General features: G+C 42.2%; 1 protein-coding gene and 1 long non-coding RNA gene across 4 annotated transcripts in view; one reads left to right on the forward strand and one right to left on the reverse strand.

Moving 5' to 3' along the window:
• Positions 1-14381, reverse strand: part of LOC138743649 (slit homolog 3 protein-like) — a 726007-nt gene that overhangs the window by 341474 nt on the left and 370152 nt on the right. The gene's annotated exons all lie outside the window — the stretch shown is intronic.
• LOC138743650 (uncharacterized) lies at positions 1132-13900 on the forward strand. Its single transcript, XR_011344975.1, has 3 exons — positions 1132-1206; positions 8979-9077; positions 13439-13900. It is a non-coding gene; the product is annotated as an uncharacterized lncRNA (long non-coding RNA).

The following is a 14381-nucleotide window of genomic DNA, read 5'->3' on the forward strand; positions in this document are numbered from 1 at the left end:
AACAGGATCAAATCAATAATACATTGTTCCAGAATCAATCAGATCTTCCACACCCCTGTCAGCTCACATCATGGAGATGTATGGGAAAGATTAATTAGATTGGAGCAAAAGGTCCTCAATTCCACCCTAAATGTGCAAAGTCTTGACGAAGAGGGTCTCCACACAGTTTCATGTGAAGTTGTCCAATCACCAAGGCTTCTACAGATCCAAATGACCTTGAGGTACTTACCCTGAACCACCTTCTGCTCGTTAAGACGATGCCATTGTTACCACCAGGGTGGTTTCAGAAGGAAGGCATTAATGCTCATCGCTGGTGGAGACAAATTCAGTATATGTCAGACTTGTTCTGGAAAAGATGGATTGAATAATATCTTCCCCAGCTGCAGGAATGACAGAAATCAGATGCAACTTCACACCAGGAGACAGTGAGACCATCATAGATGATTCAGCACCTTAAAACTCTTGGCTAACTAGAAAAATTGTTGAAACCGTTCTGGACAAAAAGGGATTTGTACATCATGTTTGGATCAAGACTAAAACTGGCTTTCTGAACAGACCAATCAAGAAAGTTTGCCTTCTATAGGAGACAGAGGAAGTTTGACCAGCCCAAAACTGACTTTCTTGTATTTATTGTTTTATGTGCTCTTGTATGTTGTATTTGTGATTACTGCGGTTGTATTTTAAAATTTTGTTGCATTTTCTTACACAACGATAATAAAGTACTTAATTACTTTATTTTGGTTTTTTTTGGACCTTGCCTCTTGCCCACTACATAGACTACAATGTTTACTGGTCCAGAGTGGTGGTAAAGGTCACTCTTTTTCAAGGCTTGTTCTAGTAAACTCTGGCATCATGAAGAATGAAGAAAGAAGATCTACATAACATTGGAATATACTGTGTTTTATTGTTAGTTAGAATTGTGTAATTATTACTTGATGCATCATAATTAGGAGCCTTTCATTCCTTTTCACAAATGAGTTCTCAGAACTAATCATCTTACTCTGTGGTTTGAGCAAGGAATGATCTGTCACTGTGTAAGAACTTGAACCTCAGTGTTAGTTCAGGGTGATATTGGGAGTTATTATGACATCAACACTCACTCACTGGGAAACAAGCCTGAGACTATTCCAAACTCTGAGCATCACCAGCACCAAAGAGAGAAGTCTTTACTCCAGCAAATAAAGATGAACTAGAGGGACTCTTCAGGTCAGACAATCAATGTTTTGAGATGCAACCCATATTTTTCATCTCACATTGACTGCTCCTATGATTCTTTGCACTGGCTAGTTCTACCTTTAATAGGTTAAAGTGTTCTTGGACACTTCCTCCTATCTATCCCTACCAGGACTCCCATTTCAATGCCTTTGGTAATCTGTCCACCATTGCCTCCAACCTGATAGTTCCACAACTTCGCACTGCCTGGTTCCATCTTCAATCCCATTACAGGTCTTTATTCCATCTAGCTAGACTGGATTGCAAGTGGGTTGCAGAAGCAAGTGGATGAGTTTCAATCCAGCTATGCAATCACACTGAGGTTTGGCCCACAGTTGCAAAGAGCACTGTTAATCCCATTTCACCATCATTGTTTTGATTGGGTTAGTGATTGCAAATGATTGCCGACAAACTTTCCATGAGATGTCACCAGATTGTCGCAGCCTCACAAAGTCACATTCTAATGGTTTGTAAATCTCCTAAAATATTATTGTGGAGGAAAGCATTTATTGCACCACATGCCGACATGTTGCCATTCTAATCATGTTCATCACAAAAAAGAGAAAAGAGATTGAAAGCCATTTCAATGGGATGTTTATTTCACATGCAGAATCTGAGAGGTGTAGTTTGGGGAGAAGGTAGGTCATGGTAGGGTATGCGAAGAAAGCTCAATTGACTGTTGTGGCAACATGAAAACAATTAACACTATCTTTTTACAAGGGCTCCTGAGAGATTTTAAACAGCATGTCACTCCAATACAAAAGTTGCCTTTTGATTTAATTAAAGGGTGACCACGTACTAAGCATGACAAATATAATGAGATGCAGGCAGTGAATGAAAATGCAGATTAAAATTGTAATATATCAGATTAAAATATCAATGATTGCCCTTCTCCTCTAGCCCAGCTTTATAATTTTCCTTAATCCTGTCAAGCACTGGACTAGGGCAATAAATTCAAAATTCTGCAGACTTGCCAGCTTTTATTTTTAAAATGTTTATTTCTTTCCTTTTTTTCATGTTTCTCTTGTAATTTTTGATTGTTTGATGATGTCTTCAGCAGATTCAAACCCAGTGAGAAACACCCGCACGATTCACTTACACTGCCGTATTCTACAGAGGGCAAGGCACCTTCCTCTGCATTCTGCAGCTTGCTCTGCTCTGACCCTATTCTCTGTCTGCCCACCACCCAGGCCATGCTCTCTTTACTCTTGATAAAAAGGTACAGGAGCCTAAAGACGAGCCACTCAACGGCACAAGGTCAGCTTCTTCCCCGCTGCCATCAGATTCCTGAATCATCAATAAATCAAAGACACTGCCTTACTTTGACTTTTCATGCACTATTTAAAATTTATTTTTGTAATATGGTTTATATGTTTGTACTGTGATGCTGCCACGAAACATTGAATTTTGTGACTTGTTCACAATAATTTCTGATTCTGAATTCCCTTTCACACTTCCCATAAACATCCCATCTCTTTCCTCTCACTGTATTTCCCCCTAATATCTCCGTCTGCTACTTGGCATCCCCCAAATCCCACCTCCTGCCACATGTAGATCTGGGCACAACCTTATAGCAGTTAAAGAGGGAAGTCTTCACCCACTGGGGTTGAGTGAAGTACCAAAAAGTGCTGGAGAAACTCAACAGGTCATGTAGCATCTATAGTCAAGTTTATTGTCAAAAACTTACTGGGGATGTAGGTTAATTGGGTGTAAATTGGGCAGCAGGTGCCTAAATGGCCTGTTACCTTTCTGTGTGCATAAATTTAATTTTTTTGAAATTAAATTTAAATTAAAAAATGTAAATTTGTATAAAATGTATAAATACAACCCGACGAAACAGCGTTCGTGGAGCAATTTAGTCACACAATCAGATATAACACACATACAGACAAATAATACATATGCAGGACAAGTATCGTAGTTATAAGAATAAATAAATAAATATTGCTTTGTGCAATTGAGATTCTTGGATGGCTAGTGTGAGCAGTTCCTTTGATCCTTCAGCATTGCCCGTGGAATAAAGCTGTTCCTCAGACTGGTGGTGCTAGCTGATACCCCTGTATCTCCTCCCTGACAGGAGCAGCTGAAAGATGCTGTGTGTAGGGTGGAAGGGGTCCTCAATGATTTTGCCCGTACTCTTCAGACAAGAATCCTGATAGATCATATCGATGGTGGGGAGGAAGACGCTGGTGATCCTCTCTGCCACTCTTATGGTCCTGTGGATCAACTTCCAATCCACTTCTCTGCAGCAACCGTACCACACTGTGATGGAGCCGGCCAGGATGCTCTCGATAGAGCTCCTACAGAAGGGCGGCATAATGGTGGCTTTGACCGCTACAGTCTTCTCAGGAAGTGTAGTCGTTGTTGTGCCTTCCTGACAAATGAGGAGATGCTGAGTGACCACTTGATAACCAAAATTTCAGGCCTGAGCCCTTCATCAAGGTATGAGCAAAAAATCAGGCAGGGGTCCGAATAAAAAGGTGGGGAGGGGGTGGAGAAGAACAGAGAAGAGAGGAGGAGTCAAATTAATTTATTTTAAAGCTACTGCATTTTGTGAAATATTGAAAGAGAACATGAAGTGGATCCAAGAAGCAATTATGTCCATTAGAAAGAACAAATATTTCAGGGGTTGGGACAATCAAACAGTAGGTGAATTTGAAATGTACTCATTGATAAAATTTGGTGCTCTGCCCGCCGTTGTTCATATATTTTTAAAAGCAAGGAGACCGAAAGGCAGAATAAAGACAAAGTGAGGATTGGTGATCATTCTGGACTGGTAAAGACAATCCGGTGACACACTCTGAACCCCAGAGGAAAGATCAGAGAATCAGTGTTATTGACGTAATGATGCTGGACAATGGATTTGGAGACCAGCGATGACTGAGGAAGAAATGGGAGAGAGATCAGGGAAGTAGCAGTCACTGATGGAATCATACAAGACAACAGAGATGGAGTCTAGAGATGAAATAAGGTTTGTCTCGGATTATAGCCAGCAGGAAGAGATTATGGTTTGGAGCATCCCAGAAAGCGAAGCAAATCTTGGAAGGATTTCAGCTTTAAAGACAGGCCCGTCAAATATCACTTATTTTGGCTTATTTTGATGCAGCTTAGTTTGAAAAATAAAATTAGCTCCAGATGGCAGATTCATATGTTTAAACATGTTTTTATTCTAAAATTCTTTAATGACAATTTTCGATTCCTCATCAGTTCCTTGATGGACATATTAATAGACAGTTCAGAATTGCTGAGAGGTCCAAAAGGGCTTGGAAATGGTTTTAACATCCCCTGTGCAATTTAATATCAGTGTCATCTGCCAAATAAATGGATTGTTGTCTCCCTTTGCCTTCATAAAGAACAAGCCACTAAATTACATGTTGCAGCCAAGGATGCTCAGCCACTCGTAGTAAAACCATCATAACCTGCAGAGCAACCTGAAGAGGAGTCAACACAAAAAGCTTCAGCTAAATGGTCGCTCAGAACTCAATTCTAACTCTGAAGCCCAATGGCTCTGTGAAGGGTGGCATGAAAAAGGGACATGATTTTCAGGGTCTGAACCAAGTTGACTTCCAGCTGGAGGCGTCATCCACCAGCCACTCATGGTTTGCAGGAGTTAGTAAAGATCCGGAGGTCAGACGAGAACACCTTCAACCCTTACATTGAGCCTATCGGCAATCACTGGGATGCTTGGTTGAGAATGGGGCTGACGGGAGTACAGGCATTTGAATGGAGTGAACGATCCTCTGGAAGAATGTGGGTATTCAAATGATGCAAATATTTTCTTTTAATGTTTCAAACTATATTTCATTATTTTGTTATGGTTTTAACTGTTTTATACTTCAAGCTATTTTAATAATTGTTTATTTAAATACATTTGAAATTTAAAAAAAAATATTTTACCATCGGAAAAGTTCAAAAACTGATCAAAATGGTTCACCAGGGGTAAAACACAGAATTCTGTGGACACTGTGGTTGAAGTAAAAAACACACAATGCTGGAGGTATCCTCACCATACAGCAGGGCTTTCTGTGGAGCCGAAGCCCCAGGATCGATCCCCTGGGGTGTAGTGGCTTTGTGAAGATCTCTGGAATGTGGAGAGCCGGGTAATTGAGTCCCCCACATCAGCAGACAATGGATCCAGCATGACCCAGCCAATTGACTAGATCAGTGGTATCAAACCTTTTCTTCCCACTCACATCCCACCTCAAGTAACCCCTTACTATTCACAGAGCACCTATGGCATAGGGATTACTTAAGGTGGGATGTGAGTGGGAAGGGAAGGTTGCTTTAGACCCAATTGTTACTGAAATATTTTGTTTGAGAAAAATTGTCATTGGCCAATTTCCTTTGGAGTTCTGAACCCGTGCACATAATGAATCAATGAGGTATGATTAAAACAGTGGTTTTCAAACTTTTTCTTTCCCCTCACATACCACTTTAAGCAATCCATTACTAAACACTGCACTTGTGGCATAGAGATTACTTAAGGTGGTAAGTGAGGGGAAAGAAAAAGTTTGGAAAACCACTGGAGTAGATGGACAGAGAGTTAAGAAAAAAATATTTAAATTCCACCGAGATTTTAATTAGCTGGTTTCATGCTTGCTGAAGGGTAAATCAGGCAAGGTACTGCTGAGCCTGTTCATAGCAGTTGCTGGAAGTGGATTCTTTCTACAGTCCTCCTCCATCTATGAACCACACCTATGGTCCACCTCCCCACCAACCAGCCACTGCCCAGGATGCATCAAGTTCCACACTGGGAAGCATCTGGATTGCTGATGTTGTGCCGTCATCTCGCTCTGTCTAAATAAAACCAAATATTAGACAGATTCAGCACATAACATTTTTTTATGAGCCCCACTAATTCTAAAGGTTCCAGCTGTACAGAAACCTCAACAACATCTTAACAATCTTCTTGCTGAGTTATTTCAACAGGTGTATTTACTCCCAGAATTACTTCTCTGAGTGGATTGTCCAGATGTTGCAAAAAGTCATTGAGCAGCAGCAGCAGTTTCTGTGCAGAACACTCTCTCTCCAACCAGAGTTCTGTGCAGTGAATCCCCTGTCAGCCCCAGTCCCAGGATTGTACCTTTCCATTCACACCATTATTAGCCAGCAGATGTAGTCTTCAATAACAGTGTTAGCTATTAAGGGAAGATGAGGTTTCCCCAAATCCCCACTGCTTTCTCGCCTTCAATGGCAGCACATAATTCCTATCTACCAGTAAATTCAGGACCTACTTTATGTCACTGACTTCAATTGTGTGATGAGACTGTCATCTGTTATTTGACATTTATCTTCCCCTCGGGAAATGCTTTCGCGTTTGCAGGAGTAAAAGTTCAACTGCTAAAGGCTGCATAGACCAATGGTATCTCTTGAGCAGATTGGTAATGTTAATTCCATCCCAGACAAAAGACAAGGATTAGTTGGAGGTGGGAGATGAGCAGTTGGCAGGGATTTGAGTTCAGAGATGGCCAGTGTTTTGGGAACCTTATTGGATCTGAATCATATGCCAATTGCCTTAACACTGCATTTTTGCCTTTGTGTGCACACTGTCATTTTCCTTTGTACAACTATTTATCATCCTATCAAATAATAATTATTCCATTTCATTGGCAATTATAGAAGTGAGGTTTGGATGTGCTTTCACCTTTTCTTGTCAAATTTTCTTTTCTCCCGAAAGTCTCAATACTTCCTGAAAAACAAATTGTTCTGTGGGTACCAGGAATTCTCCAATAATTTTCCCAGGCACCTATTCTTAATTTCTGAGTCCAGACAGTCTGTGCCTGCTGGCTACACAACAAAGGAGGACAATGTAGTTTACGTCTGGCTTGTGTTACTTGAGTGCCTGTGGTTCACAAGAAAAGTCACCAAAATGCAAGAAGGATCAGGACCCAGGGTAAAACAAAGCCTTGCATCTGGTCTAACAGCAGCTTATCTGAGATCGTCTGGCTGAGTATAGAGCAGTGAATCCCAGACATTTTGATTAGTTCCACCTCCATCACCATCGTCATCCAAGACCACACTGATGGAGCCAGGTCCTCTGTCTCCCCATCTCGTCGATGGCCAACATTGTGGGGTTCTTGATCCTCCATTCAACTCCAAAAATAAATCACAATACAGTTCAAATTGGTTTAACAGGGAACAGAGAAAATCTGCATTCTGGAAAACTTGGCTTTTTTGGGGAGATTTTTGCTTCCTCCTGATATTTTATTTTCTGGTTGAAAGCTCCTCCAGAAAATGGAACAAAATTAGATTTTCAACTCGGTAGTCAAGCAGGCCTCAATTTTCATTTACTCACAGAACAAGTTTTTACAATCCCTGTTTCCCTGAAACCATACTATTTAAAGGACCAATATTCAAAATGCATTTTCTCTCTCCATCTCGTATAACCACAAATATTGCCTCACACGTGTTCCTGGACTGTTTGCCAATGGAGATTGCAGTCACGTCACTCTCTGTTTCTGAAGCTCAAGGCTGCTGCCGTTGATCTCTTCATATCCAAGGACAGCACATTTCACCCATGGGCCCTTCAATGTACAAGAGCAAGGAGAACAAGGATGTGCTGTCATTGTAGGCTTCTCCAAAGTGCAGATATCTGCACAACAACTTTGCCCTTACAGGGTAAATCCACAAGCAACTGGCTGTTTCTTTGGTGGATTTTCGTGACCCATCACCTCCTGCCTCCCCACCCATCCCATTGAACATAGAATGTTCCTCACCAGTCTGCTTGGGTTATCCTGTCCCCTATAAGAACAGCTCACCTCCTTCCAGAATCCTTCCAACAGTTGGAAAAGTGTTGTTTGTATTGCAGTACATCCCTTCACAAATGGTTACAAGTATAAAACTTTAGAAGTTAAAGGGCAGCGACTGTGAGAAAAAGCAACACATCAGTTGGCCAGGCTGAAGCTGACAACATAATTTTCTGAACAGCATCACTGGTTGGAGTAGCGGTTAGCACAACACCATTAGAGCGACAGCGATCGGGAGCAGGGTTTGAATCCTGCGCTGCCTTTAAGGAGTTTATAGATTCTCCCGATGTCTGCATGGGTTTTCCCCGGGGCTCCAGTTTCCTCCCAACATTTGAAATGTACCAGGGGTGTAGGTTAATTGGGTGTAAATTGGGTAGCCCGGACTCATGGGCCAAAATGGCCAGTTACCATGCTGTATGTCTAAATATAATAAAATTACATACAATGTTACATACAATGTTACAAAATTACAACCAATGTTCGCTCTAATTTTTAGTAATCGGTGTGCACCAAAATCTTATGGTGTCCAAATTTTTTTCTTGTGTGCAGGGAATGGTTGTGCAACTGGAAGTATGGAATTGTTTCCAGATCATTTTTGGCACAGCCTATCTCTCAGGGCTAATAAAACTGTATTGGCATGTTTTAATATAATATACGTATGATTAACTACTTGTTTAACCAACTAACTAGTTAATAGAAACAGCTAAGAGATTATTTTCAATAAGTATAATTATTACTGACTATATTATTTTAGGTCGCTGGCCTTTTGTGCACCCATTAAATTCCTTTGTGCGCTGATTGCAAAATGCGTGTGCGCCCACACATTCGCACAGCTTCAAGGGAACAGTGCCTGCAACAATGATTAGTAAATTAGACCTTTGAACATTTCATTCCTTATCTAATTTTCACAAAAATAATGCAATTACTGAGGAACATTTTGTTAATTTGATGAAAGGATAGCTCTGCTTGTTTCCTACCCTTTTTGTCTCAATACATTATATTGCTCTTTCTATTATAAAGAAACTTCATATTGCTATGGACCATGGATTGACCTTTTGGACTGTGGATGATCATTATAAAGGATGGGTTTCTGCGAAGAATTCTGTGCAACTTGTACAGGTGAGTGCTGACTCACTAATTGCTTGGAACTTTCGAGAACAAAGAGAGAATCCAGATGTGAAGCAGAGAGCAGCAGTTGAAGCGGCGGAGGGCAACTAGAGCGGCAGAGGGCAGCTGGAGAGCTGTGTGAAATGCACATGCCTCATAAGTGAGGATTCATAAGTTTACTGCAACACATCAGTCATTTCTCTCTTCAACGTTAAATATAATGCCCTTTGTTATCAGTTAAAGAACTGAACTTGGACATTGAATTTTGAGATTGAATTCTGTGGACTGTGTTTTTTGAACTGACTTACTTGACTGACTGACCTGGGTTTTTGGGGATTTTTCCTTTTTGAATATTGGACAGAGGTTGTAATGGTCTGGGATTTTCACAGGCATACTGTTTATAAATATATATCTGTATATTTGCTTTAGAAACTTACAGGGGGTTAACTGTGTTAAGACATTATATTGTTAATAGTCATTAATAAATATAGAGTTAAAATGTAACCTATTGAATTTGTGTCTTATGATGTTGCTGGTTTGAGCCTAACCAAGCAATGGTTATTACTTTACATTGCAACATCCTGAATTTATTAGGGGAGGAAATGTGCACAAAACCTTTCCAAAAATATGTCAGCCCATGATCGTGACGGACAAGCAAAAGAAACAAGGTACCCATGGCCAAAACACGAAGTTGCTGAAGGAGCTCAGCAGGTCTCACAGCGTCCATGGGAAGTAAAAACATATAACCCACTGTTCTGGTCCTGAGCCCTTCTCTATGAACAAAAAGCAGCCATGATCCTGAATGGAACCACTGGGGGAGGAGGGAAGAAAGGGGAGAGGGATGAGCACAGGCCAACAGGAGAAAGGCCATAATTTGACATGGAGAGGAGGACACTAGAACAGTGGTTCTCGACCTCTTTCTTTCCACTCACGTCCCACTTTAAGTCTTCTCTATGCCACAGGTGCTCTGTGATTAGTAAGGGAATGCTTAAGGTGGAAGGAAAAAGGTTGAAAACCACAGTTTTAAACATGCCTAATTGATTTGTTATGTGCGCGGTTTCAGAACTCCAAAGGAGTTGAAAATTTTTCTCAAGCCAAATATTTCAGTAACAATTGGGTCTCGATCAGTGATTCTCAACCTTCCCTCCCCATTCACATCCCACCTTAAGCAATCCCTTACCAATCACAGAGCACCGATGGCAGAGGGATTATTTAAAGTGGGATGTGAGTAGAAAGGAAAAGGTTGAGAACCACTGCTGTAGAAGAACCAACTGCTTGCTTCTCAGCCTGGTTTGGGAATTTGGAATTTGGCATTTACGTGATCCCACGACCAGTCACATTTTCCACTCTCCTCCCCTCTCCACCCTCTACAGAGACCCATCCCTCCACAACTCCCTCATCCACTCTTCCAACCTATTGGCCCTGTGACAGCAAGAAATGCCAGGCTTACCCCTATCACCTCCTCTCTTACCACCATTTGGTGCCCCAAAGTCCTTGCAAGCGAAGCAACATTTCACTTGTCAACTATTGTATCCGGTGCTCCTGTTGTGGTCTCCAGGAGCAACCCATTTCAAGTTCCTGCCTAATTCCCATACCCTCATATCTGTTCATAGTCATATGTACTGCCAGGCTGAGTCAATGAGGAACAACACCTCATATTCCATCTAGGCACCCTCCAAACAGATGGCATTAGCATAGTCTTCTCCAGTTTCTGTTAACCCCCACCACCCCTGTCTCTCCTATTCCCGTATCCCTATGATGCCTTTCTTCTAGCTCTATCTCCTTTCTCCATCTCTGCATTCACGGAGCCACTCCCTCCCCTCATCAATTCTCACCTTTCCTCTTCTCTCCTCCAATCCATGTCCCACAGGCCTGTAGTCTGTGCTCCTCCCCCTGCCCTTTCATCCCTCCTTCCCCAGCCTTTATTATTCCAGAACCTGCCTGCTTTATGCTCAGACCTTATCGAAGGGCTCAGCACCAAAACATTGGTTAAATGTCTTTCCCTCTTATGAATGCTGCGTGACCTACTGAGTTCCTCCAGTATTTCTGTGTTCTTACTACAATCAGAGTCTGCAGACTTACGTGTTTTACTCATGTCAAACCAGTAAGGGGTTACATTGGATTTGTATGGTTTCCAATGCCCAACTGATTGTTCCATTCCATGGGATATGACCTGATAATGGGCCCCCGCTGTGCCTGACTTTTTGTTGTCTACGTAGAGCTACAAGCCTACACAGGCAGGGCCCCTCAACTCTTCCTCCTCTACATCAATGACAACTTTGATGCTGCCTCATCTATCCATGATGAGCTCATTGACTTCATCCACTTTGTTGTCAACTTCCACCCCAACCTCAAATTCACTTGGTCCATCTTGAGATACACTCTCGCTTTCCTCGATCTCCCTGTCTCCATCTCAGGAGACAAACATTCAACAGAAATCTTCTACAAACCCACCTACTCCCACAGCTACCTTGACTGCCCCTCTTCCCACCTTGTATCCTGTAAAGATTCCATTCAATTCTCTCAATTCCTCTGACTCCATCGCATCTGTATCCAGGACAAGGACGTCCTTGCCAGATCATCAGAGATGTCCTTCTTCAAACTAAGTGACTTCCCCTCTACCATCATCAACTCGACACTCACCCACGTATTCTCCATTGCCCGCACATCTGCCCTAGCCTCCTCCGACCCCACACGCAACAAGGACAGGATTCCCCTTGTCCTCACCTATCATCCTACCAGCCTCCGCATCCAACACATCCTCCTCCACCATTTCGGCCACCTACTACATGATATAATCATGAGACACAAATTACCCTCTCCTCCCTTCCCCACCTTCCACAGGGACCAATCTCTTGTCCGCTTCTCACTCCCTACCACCAATCGCCCCCTTGGGAGGAACACCTGTGACTGCAGGAGATGCTCCACTTCTGCCTACACCTCCTCCCTCAGCGCCTTTCGGGGCCCCAAACAGTCCTTCCAATTAAAGCAACATTTTGCTTGTGAATCTGCAGGGACTATTGACTGCATCCGGTGCTCCCACTGTGATCCCTCTACATCAGAGAGATTGGACGCAGACTGGGAGATCACTTTGCTGGGTACCTTGGCTTTGCCCACTGCAATAGCGTGGATCTCCCATTTCAATCTCTATGCCATTCTCTTGCTAACATGTCTGTCCATCATCTCATGCACTGCCAGACTGAGATGATGACCAATACCTCATCTTCTGACTGGGCACCCTCCAACCAGATAGCATTAATATCAACTGCTCCAGCTTCCATTAAATACCATGTTCTTCCATCAGTCATCTCTCCTTTCTTCCTTTCGCAAAGACATGATAAATTCTCACGTAGTCCCTTATCATATCCAATTAACACCTTTTGTTGGTCTGGATCCTTCCCCCATTTTTTGAATTCTTAGACTTTGAGATTTCCTGCTCTGCCTTTTCTGATTTTTCCTTGAAGAAAGGCTCAGGCCTGAAACATCAGTAACATATCCTTGTCTCCTATAGATGCTGAATAGACAAGCTGCATTCCTCGAGCATTTCTGTGTGCTTACTACAATCACAGTGTCTGCAGCCTACCATGTTTCACTCTACTCAGTGATGGAGACTCCTAACTCATCCATATCTACATAACAAGGTCCAAAATGCCTTGTGTTTCAATGTATATACAACTGTGCTCTGGAATGTAACAGCCCTTCTACATGGAGCCTCAGGGTGTTTCTGAGGACATTCTTCAGTCCTGGTTTGCAGACAAGATTGGACTTAATGAGATCAAATGATGTGGAGAGTGAGCATCACAGGTAATGCTGTGATGGACTGGGTAGCTAGGAGTTAATTCTTCTTCATCTTATCTCCTTTCCATTTCTTTTAGAATGGAAGGTATCCTACCTCCCTGCAAAATATAGACGTTAAAGACAGGTAACAATCACCCTTGCCATTTTCAGAATCAGAATCAGAATTTATTGCCATGAACAAGTCACAGAATTCTACTTTGCAACAGCATCACGGTGCAAACATTCACATAAACCACCTTACAATAAATAAAGAAAATTAGTGCATGAAAAGTCAAAGTAAGGCAGTGTCTTTGGTTCATTGATGATTCAGGAATCTGATGGCAGCGATGAAGAAGCTGTCCTTGTGCCGCTGAGTGCTCGTCTTTAGGCTCTTGTACCTTTTCCCAGATGGACGCAGAGTGAAGAGGGAATGGCCTGGGTGGTGGGTGTCCTTGAGGATAGAGGCTGCTTTCATAAGACACTGCCTAATGTAGATGTCCTTGATGGAATAAAGTCAGGTGCCTATGATGTTGCAGGATGGGTTAACAACTTTCTGGAGTTTATTCTTGTCCTGAGTGTTAGCATTTCTGTTCCAGACTGATATTCAACCAGCCAGAATGCTCTCCACATTACACCTGCAGAGGTTTTCAAGAGTCTTCGCTGACAGACTGAATCTCCTCAAACACCTCACAAAATATAGCTGCTAGTGAGCCTTCTTCATGATTCCATCAACATGGAGGATAAATCTTGTGAGATGTTAACACCCAGGAATTTGGAAGTTCTTGACCCTCTCCACTACTGAGCCCTCGATGAGGACTGGATCATGTTCTGCCCACTCGCCCTGGGTTCAGGAAGCTCCAGGTGCAATTCAGCCCGTTATTCCCACCTCACTCTCTGACAGATTGCACAATGAGTCAACAAATAGGACATAATCACAAAAAGCATGGGTCTCCCTGAAATGGAGCTGATTGAGGTGATTCACTTATTCAGTGACATGGCCATACTCTTAGATTAACCAAATTCATCCTCGATTAAATGGTTTGGCGAACTAAAACCTCTCAGCTCGCCATATGTTTCTAATTAAAGCAATTAGAAATTTGGATCCATCAGGAAGATGCGAAAGGGAGGAAGAATGACATTTTCCAATGCCAAATCGATTTCTAGGATCTGCCTATAATTTTCAAGGCTTGCAGGAAAATAAATTGCTTTTAATTCAAGCTAAATCAAATCATAAAATTGCACTGGAAAAGTGTATTGCAAGGATTCTGTTGTGAGTCTGCAGAGGGGAGGCCACACCTTAATTCTGGTTAGATTAAAGGAGCAGCAAATATTCTGAAGAGACATAACAGATGATTCTCCCTCCTGCTGCCAACCTGCCCTTTGGCCCTATGTTAGAGACCAGCCTCATGCAGATAGACTCATTAAGCTGCAGTATCTATGGAGGTCTAATCTATTCTGTAATGATGTTAATCCAATTAGTGAAGCAAAATGCATTATAGCTGCATAAGACAGTTGATCTGGTGTCATTAGTATCCCACA

The sequence above is a fragment of the Narcine bancroftii genome, chromosome 9, assembly GCF_036971445.1.
Source record: "Narcine bancroftii isolate sNarBan1 chromosome 9, sNarBan1.hap1, whole genome shotgun sequence".
In the NCBI taxonomy this organism is placed as follows: Eukaryota; Metazoa; Chordata; class Chondrichthyes; order Torpediniformes; family Narcinidae; genus Narcine; species Narcine bancroftii.